At 53.8% G+C, this 17746-nt stretch overlaps 1 long non-coding RNA gene across 1 annotated transcript; it reads left to right on the plus strand.

Annotated features, from left to right (window-relative positions):
* Positions 1-375: 375 nt before the first annotated feature.
* Positions 376-1248, plus strand: LOC135999623 (uncharacterized). The gene is made up of 3 exons (XR_010607698.1): positions 376-425; positions 776-865; positions 1078-1248. It is a non-coding gene; the product is annotated as an uncharacterized LOC135999623 (long non-coding RNA).
* The last annotated feature ends 16498 nt before the right edge of the window (positions 1249-17746 follow it).

Here is a 17746-nt window from a genome sequence, read left to right on the forward strand (position 1 = left end):
GCCAAGGGAAGTGGAGCTGCATGGTTTTATGGCTGTTTCACCCTGCCAACCCTCCTGAGGCTGTTCTGCAGGTATGGCATCAGAAATCCTCAGTGCTGGCGTCTTGCCTTCCTGGGAAGTTCATGACTGAGCTCAGAGCACTTCCGAGCTGCAGCAGACCCCACAGACACCCCGGTGCCTGCGCTTCAAACTCCAGGAGCGGTTGTGTTGGCCCCAGCAGTCTCTTATGCTTCATTTCTCTGCTGTTCCCGTTGCAGCCAGATGTTTCCCCAGGGAACTGCTGGCCTTTCCAAGGGCATCAGGGCCAGGTGGTCATCAGGTTGCCAGCACGAGTCCATCTGAGCACCGTCACTGTGCAGCACATCTCCAAGGAAGCCTCTCCCTCTGGGTTTGTCACCAGCGCCCCCAGAGACGTCGCCGTCTTTGTAAGTCTCTGCTGGGTGCTTCTGCCTGGGATTTGGCCCTGTGGCAAAGCCGTGACAGCGACTTTGTGCGTCCTCTGAGGTTTGTTCCCCACTCTCTCCTGAGCCCGGCTGTGCCATGGCACAACACTTCAAGGGCTCTAGAGATTTCCTCTCTCAAGACTTATTCTGGCCAAAGCACCTCAGGGTTCTTCACCAAAACTTCAGGCGGAGACTGAGCTCCAGCCCAACCAGTGCCAGACGAGTGCTGGAGTCCCAGGAGAGGCTGGGAATGGGACGGGGCTGATCCAGCACGTACGTCTCCTCAGTGCTGGGATGAGTCTGAGCTGCTCTCCTTGTGCTTTGCCCCCGAGGGAGTGGATGCGGATGGAGAAGAGGAAACTCTGCTTGGGACGTTCATGTATGACGTGGCGAAAGATCCCATCCAGACCTTCCCTCTGAAGGTACGGTCCACATGCGGGGGAAAGATGCCAGGGAGCAAAGCAGGTTTGCCTGCAAGTCCGCAGCAGGAAGAGCGTGAACGTTTTCTCGCTGGGCACAGGGGCCCACAGCACTTTTGGGAGCTTGTTCCTGTGCAGAAGCGGGGCTGGCGGGGGCAGATCCATTGACTGCACTGTTGCTCTTAACGCCTCTGTTTCCTTTTCCCTCTTCACAGAACGCGCCACTTCGCAGAGCCTTTTCCTATGTCAAATTTTTTGTGAAGAGCAACTGGGGAAACCCGATGTACACCTGCATTTATCGAGTGCAGGTTCACGGGAAGATGGCAAAACCAGAAAGCCTCGGTTGAAACCAGAGAAGAAACAAAGGCAAAAAAATAAAAAATGATGTGTCAGTTCAGATCGGTGTAGAGGATTTGCAAATCCGATTCCTCACCCCATGAACGTTCCTGTTCTTGATCTGGCTAATCCGTGTCAGAGGTTCGTTTGTGTCAGATTGATTAGTGTCGACGTGGAATTTTGAAGTGTTTCTCCACTTGTTATTCTGCCCTCCCCTCGGCACTGGCATTCCAGGGCTGGGCAGGGTTGGAACTCCGTGCTCCTGGCAGCTCTAACAGCGTGTAGGATGGGCAGGGGGTCGGGCAGCTCGCTGATGGGCAAGAGTGTTTCCTGGGGGTTGCTGGAGGATTCCAAGGGGCTCCTGAGAGACGGGGCCGGTGAGTGGGCATCCCAGGATGCGGTTGGGGTTCTGCCATTTCATACCATTTCAACCAGCACAATGGGCTAAAGACAGAAGGGGGGAATTACAGAATGGTGTCGCGGTTGAGACGGAGAAACGACATAAACCAAGTTCTTCCAGGATGAAAGTAGTAGATGCCATTTATTGCCACAAGTGCATTTTTATACAGTTTTACCAATTCATATGTCTCTTCACTATTGGTTACAAGTTACGGCAGTAACATCTCATTGGCTGATTTTGCTCTCATCAATGTTACTCTTCTACTCCCTTCTCTCTCACGGTACACCTTGATATCTCCGGATACTCCTTTACTCCCATCTTTTTTCTAAAGTATTTAAAGCTTGAGCTGTGCCAACACCAGGTACAAGAGATCCTAAAACTCTTAACCCTGATCCCCAAAAATCTACACTACCATCACATTTTGACTCATATATATGCAAAAAGCATTTTTCCTGTCTTACTCTTCTGTGATCTATCGTTATAGATACACTGGGTGTTAAGAGAGTTAATTGTCTCAAACTACACAGTCATCCAACAGTGTTAGAAGGAATTCCTGGCCAGGCTCTGTCTCCACAGATCAAGAATGCACTATACGGGAGTTTTCGGGGTCGCTGTCCCATATTATCAACGGCACCCCTTGGATTCCTCCGCGAGGCATCACACCATTGAGTTTCATTTCTATAGTCACCAAGGGTAGCACGAACATTTTGCAGTTTTATCCATTCATGCTCTTATATATTGTTCTGACACTGCTCACAAAGCAGCTGGATACAAGCGTCCCTGGGCATAGATCCCAGCAATTCCAGATCCTGTGGTTCAATATCTGCTTCCGGGAGGCAATTAATCCAAAGTGCCATGTTGGTATTATTACAGTTCGTTGCGATGCCTCTGCACCGACCACTATTTTGAAACAGTCGTGTGATGCTGCTGTAGTTGTCAAGGGGGATGCCAACCAAGCATGTGTGGAACTGGCTTTCCAGAGATGCCGTAGCTAGGCGTATAGAGTCCTGGCCAGTCGTGTTGGCTAAAGTAATCCACATGTTAGTCTTTGTCTGTGCAGGCATCCAAAACGCAGCAGCTGCAGCAGTCATTGTCAGGAAGATAACACAGGTTTCACATTTCACGCTGGCAACCATTGCAGCCCTTGATCTGTAAAGACACAAGCATAGTCTCTCCCCCAGGTTACCAATTGATGTGGCCTTTTCCATTGACCATTAACTAGTGATTTGAACGTAACTAATGTAGGTTCTTTCTGATTTAGCATGTTTTTGGGTCATACTTGTAAGGTGTTTCATCACAGGGGGAATTTGGGCTGCACCACTTAGATATAAGTGATTCATCACATACAACGCTTTTGACAACCAGTTTTGTGTTGTTTCCCCTACTTCTCCCCCTTTTTGTTTAAAAAAAAAATTCAGAATCAGATGCGTGCATTGGACCTTGACTACGTACTCAGAATCACAAATCAAATTTAGAGGTTCCTCCTTAAAAAGCTTTAAGTGACATAAAGCTGTGCCAAGTTCTACTAATTGTGTTGAACCTTCAATAATTTTTACAGAATGATGCCAATTGTTATCTTCACGTGAGACCACTACAGCTTTATGAGACTTCCCTGAACCATCAACAAAAACTGTGCAAGCATATGGGATCAGACCAAACACAAGTATAGTCTGTGACCTGATGTGAAAGACTTGCAGGTTCTGCAGCAGTTTACATTCAGGCATGCCAAAAGCTATACTGTTAAGAAAATCAGCTAGTGCAATTTACAAGGACATAGATTGCAAATAAAAAAAAATCAAAATTAGATTTCACAAATGGCACATATATGACAAAAGGATCATGGCCTATTAAGACTTGAATTCATTCCCTGCATTTCTTGATCAGAGTAACAATCTGTATATCAGTCTGTTAGCATTCTCGTCATACTGTCCCACAATAGCCACAGGTTGTTTCTGTGTTGTAGCTATAAATAGACAAATCTGCAAGTCCCATCGAATGCAGTCAGCCTGTAAGGTTGTCATCAATTCATTCATCAAAGTCTCAAACTCCATTTTGGCTGTCATATTTACTGGATATCATTTTCCCTTACCGCATGGAAGTCCTGTTTCAGTTCTATCAACGTAGTGTTGGCTTTACTGAAACATTGGCTGCCAATACTAATGGAAATACAGCATTCGAAATTTCCGTGGAGATTTCTCACTTGTAGCAAGCAGATCTGCACCATCCAAGCAGCTTCTTGGAGGACATGCAACTAAACAGAATTCTCAGCAAACATTATTTGAGCTTACGATTTACTTAACAAATCTTGACCTGAGAGAGGTATAGGCCTTTCTGGCAAATACGAGAATTCAGTTATTAAAACTTTGTTCGAAATTTGGCATTCCATTGGTTTCAAAAAATGGCCTTTCTTTCTTTCCCATGACCTCAAAAACTAGCACGGTGAATTTACTAAGAAATCTCTTACAACTAGTTACCACAGAATAAGTCCATTTTAAAAAAAACCCTTTTTGGTTTAATTTCCCAGCTTCATTAGAAATATGGATCCACTGGCGATGCCTTTAAATTTCACCCTCAGACTCCTTCATGCAGGATTACAGTTCTCCAGCAGTAACATTGCTGGAGGGTGGGCAGGGGGGAAGAAAGCCTCCCTCTCGCCGCCATCTGAGATGGCAAGATCTCCAGCCCAGCATGAAAACAAATCAGCCCAAACTCCACATCAGACCAGCCTGGCTCCACTCCACGCCCAAATTAGTACCAGTCTGAGCCAGAGACGCACTCAGCACTCTGGCCCCCTGTGTACACATGCGCAGGCACGTCGCAAGAAGAGCCAGAGGCCACGAATGCATTGCAAAGAGCAAGTTTTATTTTAGTTACCTCTCTACCGGGGGATCTCTGAAGTCGCACCTGAGCTCCCAGGCAGAGGTGACACAAGGGGGACGCAGGCGCTGGTCAGTTCAGCCCTGCTGGAAGATCACTGCGCCTGCTGAGCTCGCCTGGATTTCAAGGCTTCAGGCTGGTGCAGCCTCCCGCTCTTTCTCACAACAAAGCAAGAATCTCGGACATAGTGATAAGGAGCCTGGAGTTTCTCACAGGCCTATGTTATCTAACACAGAGGTTCTGCTCATCGAGCACACAAGGTCAGTAAAACAATTAGCGTGATGTATGTGCTTTTTCTACAGACAGGTGCAAGTCACTTGAGCGTATTTACATTTAACTAACCTCCTCACCAAATCTCCCGCTACATTCCCATACACCCCCCAAAGCTGAGCGGTGTGAAAAGACCGACTTCAGCAAGGAGGTAAAGTGATGGGCTCTTTCCCCAGATGTGCCAGAACCTAAGAGACGAGACGGAAGCAAAAAGAAACAGCACTGACGACCTCTGATTCAGAGCCGAGAAGCCACGCAGTGCCACAACAAGGATGGATGACAACACTCCAGGGAAAAAAGACAGAGGGAGGGAAATAAAGCCCCCTTTCTCCGCTTAGCAGCGGGCAAACAGGTTTTTCCTTTTTTTCTTTCTTTCTCTTCTTGCTGCAGTTTAGACATAGCCAAGGCCACGCAGGTGGTGTAATCGCTGGTGCTAAGGAGGAGTTGCCGGACTGCTGGGTTACAATGAGCTGAGTTTATCTTGTAGCTTGACACAGGCCTGAAATTTATATTCACGCTGTACAGCACAGCCCTGGGATATTTTGCTTTTTTGTTTTCCCATTTCATTCCAAACATCATACACTTTATATGCAATTCCAGTTAGCTCAGCAATAGCTACATTCCTTAGCTCCATTTACCTTTTACAATTTACAGATGTCAAAAACCAGCATATTAAACATCAATCTATTATTCCGTTTTCCTAGATCCAAATCAGTTCATATTCTAGCAACTTTTAAATACAACCAAGTTCACATCATAGCATTTAGGTTGGGATTTTTGTTTTTGTTTGGTTGGTTGGTTTGGTTTTTTGTGGGTTTTTTTTTTCAATGCGAATCAGAGTTTAACAATTTAAATTCTTTTCTGGTCTCAAAATTATTAGATAACAATAAGAGCAAATGGACTTACAGTACCGTACTTCATCTCACTTTTTCCAAAATTCTGCAGAACAACATCCATTTCAATACAGCACTAAAACCCAGAATTCCACATTCAAGTCACATTCAAGTACAATATAGTTTCAAGTTTTCTTTTATCAGAATATTTCCCCAGAAGTTACTCTAATGTGTAAGGATGCATCCTAAGGGGGAGAAAAGTGACATTTTAGTAGCAGAACCGGTTCCCATGTTGTAATTACCTCCCCTAAGAAAATTCTTTTGGTACCAAATATAAATATATAAACTAAAATACTGAGCTCAGATAGGAAAACCAAATACCAAGTTCCAATTTGCAGACGGATCACAGTTGCACTAATTCAAGACAATATCTCAATTTTAGCATTGCACCTGTGGACCGCTTACTGCTCAGCCAGGTAGAGGCGCCGCTGGGTCTCCCTGACAAAACAGCTCAGTGCGCTGGAGCCCAGTCGGCACCTGCCCCCGCACTGCTCTAGCAAGCTGGGCTGGGCAAGGCTTTTATCAGTGTCTCATCTGGCGTGCTACAACTGTTATCCCAAACCCAGGATTCTTTACTTGGTGTGCATACAAAACAGCCAAATTTGGTACACCGTGATGAGACACAGCCTATCGCAGAGTTGTGCAAGTCCGAATGCTGGTATAAAGCCAGCATGGTAGAAAGAAAAGTAACAGCTATTACACACAAAATTTTATGATCACATTCATGCAGTAAAGAACTAAATTACTCATGATCTTCTATATTATCACAAAACGCACATTTTGAGTCCATGGATTCGCATTATTTAACAGTCTGCGAACTCACCATACCACACAACAGACAAAGACCTACTAAAACTGCAACATGCTTAAACAGATACCCACAAAGAAAACAAGCGAACCAGGAAGACATCTATGATTGCTGTGTTATACTTAAAGGTACTTAGAAGTTCTATTCTCCGGCCAGTTTTCCCAATCATTTAACTTCTATAGCAGCCACCACTGATTTCAATATTTCACAAGATCCTCTTTCCTCATATTTCCAAGTGCTTTCCTATGTTCTAAAACACCTCCCAATGCCGATTTCTTAGGAACACGGCTGAAAACAGTCATTTCTGACCCCATCTCGTAAGTAAAAAACCATGAGAAGGGGGAGAAAGCACAGGGCTGCTTGCAGCGCGAGTGGGAAAAGTGGGGAGAAGGATTTACGGCGCACTTACACAATCAATACCACAAAAAACCAACTGTGACAACAACCAGTAAAAGAATTAACTCACATTCCTGACAAGCTGCTTGATTTTCACAGAGGCAATGCACAGAAGCACATAATACTTACTGTAAAACTCACAGATAACACCTTGACAGTAAACATTAGCATTCTCTACTGCTAATTTCAACATCAGTGCTTCCTTAGCTTCTAAGTTTTCAACCTGCTTATTGATGGCCTCTTGAAGATGGTCAATAAATTGCATGTAGTTCTCATTGGGACCCTGTTTAATAGTCGTAAATGATTTGGCTGCTTTGTCGGTTTCAGGCACCTTTATCATAGCTTGATATGCAAGGTCTGCTGACTGCCTCGGGATTTCAGAAACTAATCGTGCCTGTAATTGTGGTGTGCCAATTAGTGTCTCTTCCAAGAGTTGGGGGATACCTGCCCCTTTCAACGAATCCCCGTCGTTCTGTCCGAAATGACCTATAGCTGTTACATTGCATAGGTCTAATTTTGCTTGAGTCTTTCATGGTTTTTATCTGATCTCGAGGCAACACGTACACATACTCCTTTTCTTTTCTTTTTAAATTTTCAAGAAAATGCTGCGGACCCTCATCCTCACCCGACTCATCAGATAACACGGACTTGAACGGTGCTGGAGAATCTTTAGTAACAGGGGGTTCGGAACAGTGCACATTTTCGTGGTGTGGGGGTTTTTTTCATCTTTTTTTTATTTTTCCAAATCTAGACCATGAAAGCCACCCCGCTCCGCTGTCTCTGCCTGTTCCCGTTGCTCTTTTAATCCTCTCAAAGCCTCTGTCAGGTTGGGCCCGTGCCACCTCCCTGGGGAGCCTGTTCCAGTGCTCCAGCACCATCTGGGTAAAGAACTTTTCCTCATGTCCAACCTGACCCTCCCCTGGCACATCTTCCTTGCATTCCTGGGGTTCTGTCATTGGTCACTAAAGAGAAGAGCTCAGCCCTGCCCCTCCTGTTCCCCTGCTGAGGAAACTTAAGCCACCATGAGCTCTGCCCTCAGTCTCCTCTTCTCCAGGCTGAACAAACCCAGGGACTTCAGCTGCTCCTGATACGGCTTCCCCTCCAAACCCTTCACCAACTTCGCAGCCTCTTCTGGACACTGCCCAGTAGCTTTATCTCCTTTTCTCCTGTGTCCCCAGCCCTGCACACAGTGAATGCTCCAGGTGAGGCCGCCCCAGTGCAGAGCAGAGCGGGACAATCCCCTCCCTGCCCGGCTGGCCGTGCTGTGCTGGATGCACCAGGACACGGGTCCCTCTTGGCTCCAGGGACGCTGTTTGTTCATGTTCAACTTGCCATCGACCAGAACCCCCAGGTGTCTCTCTGCAGAGCTGCTCTCCAGCACCTCGTCACCCAGTCTCTCTGTACAGCCAGGGTTGCTCTGTCCCAAGCACAAAATCCGGCACTTGCTCTTATTGAACTTCATGTGGTTGGTGATTGCCCAGTTCTCCCATTTGTCCAGATCCCGGGATAAAAGTCGAGCCTGGTCTATACCTTCTGAGCTATTACACCATTATAGGCTGCCCACATACGTGCTATGGGGAGAGTTCCTATTTGCTAAATCTTATTTCTTTACCATATCCTGGCACAGGTAAGTAGGGGTGGCAGTGCAGTCTCAGGTGTTGGGCTCAGCCTAGAATTACAACAAGCCCACCCTGACTGATGCAGTAGGAAGGGAAACAGAAAAGGAGCTCGGCAAAGGCAGCCGTTAGAGTAGCGGATGAAAGCCGGTCACTGCCGCACACGAGGTGGGAAGGGGTGGGCTGCAGAGCCAGAGGGCTCTGCTGTCAGCGCTGGCAACAGGTCAGCAGCAGCTCCTCTGCAGAGCAGGTAACGTGCATTGGAGTCTTTCCAAAGGCCTTTGAAACTGCTGTGAACTGGGGCCCTGTGACAGTTGTGGTAAGGCCATCAGCCTTGCAGTTCTGCAGCAGTTCAGAGTCACCGAAACACTCTTGGTGGCGCATGCTGTTTGTGGGTTTCATTTTGGGTCTTTTTTAGTCATTTTCTTGAGGTACAATTATTTATCTGGAATCAGGTGATGGCACTGGCGCTCATCATCTCTTTCTGGAGCACATCCTGACATCCTTTGTCATTCAGAGCTCTGCCCTCTGCTCCAGAGAGGAGCAATGGCCCAAGATAGTCGGTTAGCATTCAGGGACTGCTTCTATCAAGCTGAAGATCAGTGCATCCCGACACGTAGGAAGTCAAGGAGGGGTGCCAGGGGACCTGCATGGTTAAACACGGAACTGCTGGGCAAACTCAAGTGGAAGAGGAGAGTTTACAAATCATGGAAGGAGGGGCTGGCCACTTGGGAAGAATATAAGGCTGTTGTTAAAGGATGTAGGGAGGCAACTAGGAAAGCTAAGGCCTCCTTAGAGTTAAACCTGGCGAGAGGGGTCAAGGACAACAGAAAGAGCTTCTTCAAATGCATGGCAGATAAAACTAACACCAGAGGCAATGTAGGCCCACTGATGAATGGGGTGGGTGCCCTGGTGACAGAAGATACAGAGAAGGCAGAATTACTGAATGCCTTCTTTGTCTCTGTCTACTCTGCCGGAGGCTGTCCTGAGGAGCCCCGTACCCCTGAGGCCCCAGAGGAAGGCAGGGCAATGGAGGAGTTTGCCTTGGTTGATGAGGACTGGGTTAGGGACCAGTTAAGCAATCTGGACATCCATAAGTCCATGGGTCCAGAGGGGATGCACCCGCGGGTGCTGAGGGAGCTGGCTGAAGTCATTGCTGGACCACTCTCCATCATCTTTGCCAAGTCTTGGGAAACGGGAGAGGTGCCTGACAACTGGAGGAAAGCAAATGTCACTCCGGTCTTCAAAAAGGGCAAGAAGGAGGACCCAGGCAACTCTAGACCGGTCAGCCTCACCTCCATCCCTGGGAAAGTGACAGAACACCTTATCCTTGGTGCCATCTTAAGACATATCAAGGATAAGAGGGTCACCAGGGGCAGTCAACATGGCTTCACCAAGGGGAAGTCGTGCTTGACCAGCCTCATAGCCTTTTATGAAGACGTAACAAGGTGGATAGATGATGGCAGAGCAGTGGATGTGGTCTACCTTGATTTCAGTAGAGCATTTGACACCGTCTCCCACAGCATCCTCACAGCAAAACTGAGGAAGTGTGGACTGGATGATCGGGTAGTGAGGTGGACTGCAAACTGGCTGAAGGAAAGAAGCCAGAGAGTCGTGGTCAATGGGGCGGAGTCTGGTTGGAGGCCTGTATCTAGTGGAGTGCCTCAAGGATCAGTACTGGGACCGGTATTATTCAATACATTCATCAACGACTTGGATGAGGGAATTGAGTGTACTATCAGCAAGTTTGCTGATGACACCAAGCTGGGAGGAGTGGCTGACACGCCAGAGGGCTGTGCTGCCATCCAGCGAGATCTGGACAGGCTAGAGAGTTGGGCGGGGAAAAATTTAATGAAATATAACAAGGGAAAATGTAGAGTCTCACATCTGGGCAGGAACAACCCCAGGTTCCAGTATAGGTTGGGGAATGACCTATTAGAGAGCAGTGTAGGGGAAAGGGACCTGGGGGTCCTGGGGACAGCAGGATGACCATGAGCCAGCACTGGGCCCTTGTGGCCAAGAAGGCCAATGGCATCCTGGGGTGTATTAGAAGGGGGGTGGTTAGTAGGTCAGAGAGGTCCTCCTTCCCCTCTGCTCTGCCCTGGTGAGACCTCATCTGGAATATTGTGTCCAGTTCTGGGCCCCTCAGTTCCAGAAGGACAGGGAACTGCTGGAGAGAGTCCAGTGCAGGGCAATGAAGATGATGAAGGGAGTGGAGCATCTCCCTTATGAGGAAAGGCTGAGGAGCTGGGGCTCTTTAGCTTGGAGAAGAGGAGACTGAGGGGTGACCTCATCAATGTTTATAAATATATAAAGGGTGGGTGTCACGAGGATGGAGCCAGGCTCTTCTCGGTGACAACCAACAGTAAGACAAGGGTAATGGGTCCAAGCTGGAACACAAGAGGTTCCACTTAAATTGGAGAAGAAACTTCTTCTCAGTGAGGGTGACGGAACACTGGACCAGGCTGCCCAGGGAGGTTGTGGAGTCGTCTTCTCTGCAGACATTCCAACCTGCCTGGACGCCTTCCTGTGTAACCTCACCTGGTGTTCCTGCTCTGGCAGGGGGATTGGACTGGATGAGCTTTTGAGGTCCCTTCCAATCCCTGACATTCTGTGATTCTGTGATTCTGTGATTCTGTGACTGCCCCCGCCTCGGGACTGTTAATGAGATGCCCGGGCACGGCCCCCGGTGACTATTAACGAGCCGCCAGCAGCCGAACCGGCTCCTCGCCGCTGTTCCCGGCCCGTCATTGCACAGAACCCGCCCCCTCAGGCCCGTCCCCGCCCGGGCTCACGGCAGCGCCGCCGGGCCGCTGAGGGAGGGACCCGGCCCCTCATGATCCGCGAACGTCCCCGGCAGGGCCGTCCCGGCCTCCGGACAGGGCCCAGCGCCAGCAGCAGCGCCGGGGCCGCCCCTCGGCCGGGCCGTGTCCTCCCGGGGCCGCCCCTCGGCCGGGCCGTGTCCTCCCGGGGCCGCCCTCCGGCCGGGCCGTGTCCTCCCGGGCGGCCCACTGGCCGGGCCGTGTCCTCCCGGGGCCGCCCCCCGGCCGGGCCGGCTGTCGCGCTCCCTGCCCCGGGGAGTCCGGGCAGCGCCGGGCCTGCCCGCTCGTGGAGAGCGACTGCCCGCGGCTGAGGGGCGTGAGGGGCGGCCCCGGGGGGCGGCGGGGTCCCCTGAGCCCCGGGGCCGTGTCCCCCACTTGTCCCCACATAAACGGGAGGATGTCCCCTCAGTTCTGGCCCTGTCCCCCAACCTGTGTCCCCTCAACCTCGGGGCCGTGTCCGTCACTTGTCCCCTCAGCCATGGGGCTGTGTCCCCCACTTGTCTCCTCAGCAACAGGACTGTGTCCCCAAACGTGTCCCCTCAGCCACGGGGCTGTGTCCCCCACTTGTCCCCTCAGATATGGGGCTGTGTCCCCCAACCTGTGTCCCCTCAGCAACAGGGCTGTGTCCCCAAACGTGTCCCCTCAGCCACGGGGCCGTGTCCCCCACTTGTCCCCTCAGCCTTGGGACTGTGTCCCCTCAGTTCTGGCCCTGTCCTCCAACCTGTGTCCCCTCAGTTCTGGCCCTGTCCTCCAACCTGTGTCCCCTCAGTCACGGGGCCGTGTCCCCCAACGTGTGTCCTCTCAGCCACGGGGCCGCGTCCTCCAACCTGTGTCCCCTCAACTTCAGGGCCACGTCCCCCACTTGTCCCCTCAGCAACGGGGCCGTGAACCCTCATTTCTGGCCCTGTCCCCCAACCTGTGTCCCCTCAGCCACAGGGATGTGTCCCTCAACCTGTGTCAGCCATGGGACTGTGTCCCCCAACCTGTGTCCCCTCAACCTTGGGGCCCTGTCCCCCACTTGTCCCCTCAGCAACGGGGCCGTGTCCCCCAACCTGTGTCCCCTCAGTTCTGGCCCTGTTCCCCAATCTGTGTCCCCTCAGCCACGGGGCTGTGTTCCCCACTTGTCCCCTCAGCAACGGGACTGTGTGTCCTCAGTTCTGGCCCTGTCCCCCAACCTGTGTCCCCTCAGCCACGGGGCCGTGTCCCCTCATTTCTGGCCCCGTCCCCCAACCTGTGTCCCCTCAGCCATGTCCCTGCCTCCCCTGCCTGTGTCCCCTCACCGCTGCCCCTGTCCCCTCCCTCCATGTCCCCTCATGTCTGGCCCTGTCCCCCCCAGCCTGTCCCCACAACCGCGACCTCCCACGGCCCCCCCTCCATGTCTCCCCTTCACCACATCCCCCTGCCCCCCACGCCATCCCCCCCTCACCACGTCCCTGTCCCCACAGGTGACCCAGGGCGGGGAGGCCGCCAACCAGGTGACAGTGGCCACCGCAGCCCCCAGCCCCGGCCTCCCGCTCCCCGACCTCCTGCTGCTGGCGCGGCCGGTGCCACCGTCACCCCCCGACCCCGTGCACCTCTGGCCCTGGGCGGGGAGGGCATCTCAGGGAGTGCTGCACCCCCAAAATGGAGCCCCGGCATTAATGCCCCTGATAAACCACCCCATTATTTAACACCGCCCAATAAAACACAGCCCCTCCAATTAAATACAGCTCCCTAATTAAACTTACACCCCCAAATTAAACAACCCCAATTATACACAGCCCCTTCAATTAAACACACATCTGCAGAATTAGACACCCCCAGTATTAAACAACCCCCAAATTAAACTCCCTCCAATATTAAGTCCACCCCCCAAAATTAAACACACACCCCAAAGCTAGACATATGACCCCCCGAAAAGCACAGCCCCTAATTAAACACACCCCAAACTACCCCACCAATTAAGCCCTCCAATTAACCCTTCCCAAAGCCACCGAGGTCCCCAGAAATCGCACCCCCCCTGCCCTGTCCTGCTTCACTATCACATTTGCTGGGGCACTGTGCAGGGAGAGGCACATGCTGGGGGACTGCCACTGCCCCCCCAGATCCCAGGGTTCCCCCAGAGCCCAGGGTGCCCCCCAGACATCAGGTACCTCCCTCAGGTATGGGGGACCCCCCCGCACCCCGGATCTCCAGCCAGCACTCGGTCAGCGCCCCCCCAGCTCAGTGACTGCCCAGCAGCCGCAGGTGCCCCCGTCCCTGGTTTGCGGATCTGGGGGTCAGCACCCCCTGGCTGTGCCGGGCCAGGAGCCAGGGGTCCTCCCCGATGGCCACTGGTTCTTCAGCCACACCCCCTGGGGCTGGGGGGGCACAGAGTCAGGGCATCCCAAATTGACCAGCCGGTGACAAGTGGTGTCCCTCAGGGGTCCGTACGGGGGCCAGTACTGGTTAAACCTTCATCAACAACACAGACGGTGGGATCGAGCGCACCCGCAGCGAGTTTGCAGATGACACCAAGCTGAGCGCTGCAGGTGACACGTCTGAGGGCCGGGATCCATCCAGAGGGACCTGGACAAGCTCAAGAAGTGGTTCCATGCAAACCTCATGAGGTTCTACAAGGCAAAGTGCGAGGTCCTGCACCTGGGTCGGGGCAAGCCCGGGTACCAGTCCAGGCTGGGGATGGAGGGATTGAGAGCAGCCGCGTGGAGAAGGACTTGGGGGTGCTGGGGGATGAAAGACGGGCCATGAGCTGGCAATGCACACTTGCAGTCCAGAAGGCCAACTGTATGTTGGGCTGCATCAAAGGGAGCGTGGCCAGCAGGTCTCCTCTCTGGTGAGACCCCACCTGGAGTCCCATGTCAAGCTCTGGAGCCCTAAGAACAGGACAGACATGGACCTGCCAGAGAGGGGCCAGAGGAGCCACCGAAATGACCCGAGGCTGGAACAGCTCTGCTGGGGGAACAGGCTGAGAGAGCTGGGGTGTTCAGCTGGCGAAGAGAAGCTCTGGGGAGACCTTATTGTGGCCTTTCGGTACTTAAAAGGGGCCAATAAGAAGGATGGGGAGAGACTTTTTAGCAGGGCCCATTGAGACAGGACAAGGGGTGATGGTTTAAATTAAAAGAGAGGAGATTGAGGCCAGACATGAGGAAGGAATTGCTGCCCCTGAGGGTGGTGAGAGCCTGGCCCAGGTTGCCCAGAGAGGTGGTGAATGCCCCATCCCTGGAGACATCCCAGGCCAGGCTGGTCGGGGCTCTGAGCAACCTGAGCTGGCGCAGATGTCCCTGCTCATGGCAGGGGGGGCACTGGGGGAGCTGGGAAGGTCCCTCCAACCCAAACGGTTCTGTGATTCTATGAACCCGCCACTGCCCCGGCTCAGCCTGGCAGTGCTGCTGGGAAAGCGTCTCCAGGAAAGGGCGAAAGCGCCGGGCGACAGCTGCTGGCGATGAGGGGAGGGCAGCGTGAGAGACGAGGCCCGGCAGCCCGGAGCAGGGGGTCTCGCTCGCTGAGACGGCGCTGTGGAAAGCCTCGGGGGATGGCGGGAGCTGAGGGCAAAACGGTGGGAAACAGCTCCTGAGGCGCTGGGACCAGCCCCACTCTAAACCTGCGTGTCTGTGCTGCCCCCGTGCCTGCCGTACCCGCACGGCCATCCGCCTCCCCTGCCTGCGCGCCACAGGGCAGGGCCTGGGGGCCAGCGAGCGCCCGCCCGCCGGCACCGTAACTACGCCTGGAACCAGGCTGTGCTGAGGGACAGACGTCCTGTGGCAGCAGGAGAGGCCAGGAACGGCACCGTCTGCTCAGCACGCTCAGGGCGCTGCGCATCTGAAGGACACCAGGGCTTAGGCATTCTCCTCCAGCTTTATTAAATCCAGCCCTTCTCCCGAGAAGAGCTGCACCTCTGCCGGGCTTAGTGGGGCCAGCAGCACAGGGCTCGCAGGGTCCATCGTGATCTTGGCTGCTCCCTTGCGTTGCTCAGGATGAGGATGGTCTGAGCTGCCAGGGAGCAGATGGAGGGTTCACTGTCCTCCTCCAAGGGCTGAATGGCTGCAACAGAAAGCAGCAGAGCCCAGATGACCTCCCACGTCTGCAGAGACCCCCAGGCATCCCCTCCCGAGCACACTCCCTGCTCACCGCTGCAGATCTCAGCCAGCTCCTCCTTGCTTGGGTCCCTCAGGGGCCGCGCAGCCAGCCCTGGGCACAGAGTTCTGTCAGACCCCTGTTCCTCCCCTCATCAGAGCCGACCCCAGGGGAGACCAGGAGCCGAGGTGGTGGGACCGAGCAAGGCGGCCACCAAGGCCACCTGCGTGGGCAGGGCTGGGAGGGGAGGCCAAGGCCCTGCACGGGGCAGCCGGGGCTCTGGCAGCCACAGGGCTGCTCCTTGTGCCAGGGCAGCGGCGGGGACTGGGGCCAGGCTGCCGAAAGAGGGACCCCGGGGGCTGTGACTCACCGATGAACCTCACGGCCGTCTCTCGCAAGCTGGCCTGAGCATCCCTCAGGTACGGCAGGCTCTGATACAAGTATTCTTGAGCCCTGCTCCTGTCGTGCTCCAGCTGGAGAGAGCACGAGGGGATGAGCATGTCGCTGTCCCTCCCCAGCTGGCTGGACCAGTCCCTCCTCCAAGCAACCCGCCTTCCCCTTCCTCCCTCCGCCGCCATTCCCGTGTCCCAGCCAGGAGCCCTGTGGGGCTGAGGCTGAGAGAGACACAGGCCGAGGGGTCCCAGGGCTACTGAGAGCCCTCCCTCCCGCTGGCTGTGGGGCAGAGAGAAGAGCCCTTGGGGGCTCTGTTCTGGAGGACAGGGAACAAGGATGCAGCTCGGGGCTGCAGCAGGGCAGGCGAGGCACATCTGCAGAGCCCACAGCCCAGACATGTGCGGCAGCCTTCGTCCAGCCTGGGCCCTGCCCCTTGGGGGTTGTCCTCACCAAGCTCTCTCCAATCCGCCATGTCTGCTCTGTCTGCACCAGGTGTTTGAGCTGTTTCCACCTGAGCAGCTCTGCTGCGCCAAAGAGGGCTTCCCCGGCAGCCTGCGGAACAGCAGAAGCTGGGAGATGGCACCACGGTCTGGGGCAGGAGACCTGGCGTCCCCCTCCTCTGGGCTTTGTTCCTGGGGTGATTCTGCCCTTAGGGAGCTGGGACATGCCCTGGCCCAAACGTCCAGGGGTCTCTTCCCTGCATCACTGCTCAGCTTTGAAATCTGTACCTTGGCCACGCTCTGCATTTGGTCACTCATGTGGAAGAAGAGAGAGAGCAGGCCAAGTTGCACAATGTTCCTCATCTCTCTCCTGTTGTTCCGCACCACCATCTTCATCAGGTCTCTGAAGAGACCGATGGAGCTCTCTCTCAGCTGGCTCAGCTCCTGGGAGGGAGAAGCACAGTAGGACGGGAGCACCAGCAGCTCTGCCCACGGTGAGCAGAAGCTCCTGCATGGCTGATGTGAGGGGAGATACACAGGGCGGCATTCTGCACACTGGAGCTGTGGGCCAGATCTGCGGCCCTGGGTGCGTGAAGGGCCACTCAAGAGACTTGCTCAGGCAGTGCCTGTGCCTCAAAGTGCCGTCCCAGCATCTCCCACCAGCCTCAGCAGCCACGGTGGGGAAGAGCTGTGGGAGCAGCTGGCAGGGAGAACATGGGCTGGGCTGCAGAACACAGAAACCATCCCACAAGAGCCCCGGGGAGAAAGGAGAGAAGCCCCTGCTCTGAGTGGCTGGGCAGAAGGGCAGCTGTCATTGTCCAGTGCCCATGCACGGGGCTCAGGCTTATAGATCAGCCTTACGTCATCAAAGAAGGGCAGGAGAAATTTTGCCAGCGGCACAGCGATGGGGCTGGCCTCCTTCCTCTTCAGCCGAGGCATCACGGTTCTGAAGATCACCAGCGCCTTCATCTTGATGGCCTTATTGCCATACTGCAGGACCTGCATCAGGTCTGGCAGCATGACCTTCATTTTTCTTGCCTGTATGAAGAAGAGAGTTGCCCTTTTGGGACCAGGTCCATGCCTGGAAAGCTCCCCAGGCAGCCAGCAGGCCCCACCATGGCAGGGAGGGCCTTAGGAGCAGCCACCCCAGCACCTGACTGCCAGCCAAGGCCAAGCCCGAACCCACTGCCCTGGCCCCGGCTGCCACCGTACTCACCATCTCGTCTCTCTCCGACAGCGTCATGATGCCCCTGAGCACCAGGGAGAGCATGGCCGGCCTTTCTTCCTTCAGGAACCTAAAGGCTGTGTAGGTCGGAGCGAACTCCCCATCTGCCAGATCACTGCTGGCCAGCATCTGAAAGCAAGGCAGCAGTGAGCGAGCGGCAGAGCTGCTGGGGCTCCTGGCACCGTGCAGCTCCTGGTTCCCAGGGCAGCCCAGGCCAAGGGCACCGGGGGCTTTTTCTGGTAACTCACAGCCAAGCGAATGAGGCAGTCGTCCTCCAGGTGCGTGCAGAAGAGCCTGCCCTTCAGGTCCCGGAGTTGGATGAGCAGCTCCTTCAAAACGTTCTGCACAGTCTGGG

The sequence above is a fragment of the Caloenas nicobarica genome, chromosome 29 (genome assembly GCF_036013445.1).
Source record: "Caloenas nicobarica isolate bCalNic1 chromosome 29, bCalNic1.hap1, whole genome shotgun sequence".
Lineage (NCBI taxonomy): Eukaryota > Metazoa > Chordata > Aves > Columbiformes > Columbidae > Caloenas > Caloenas nicobarica.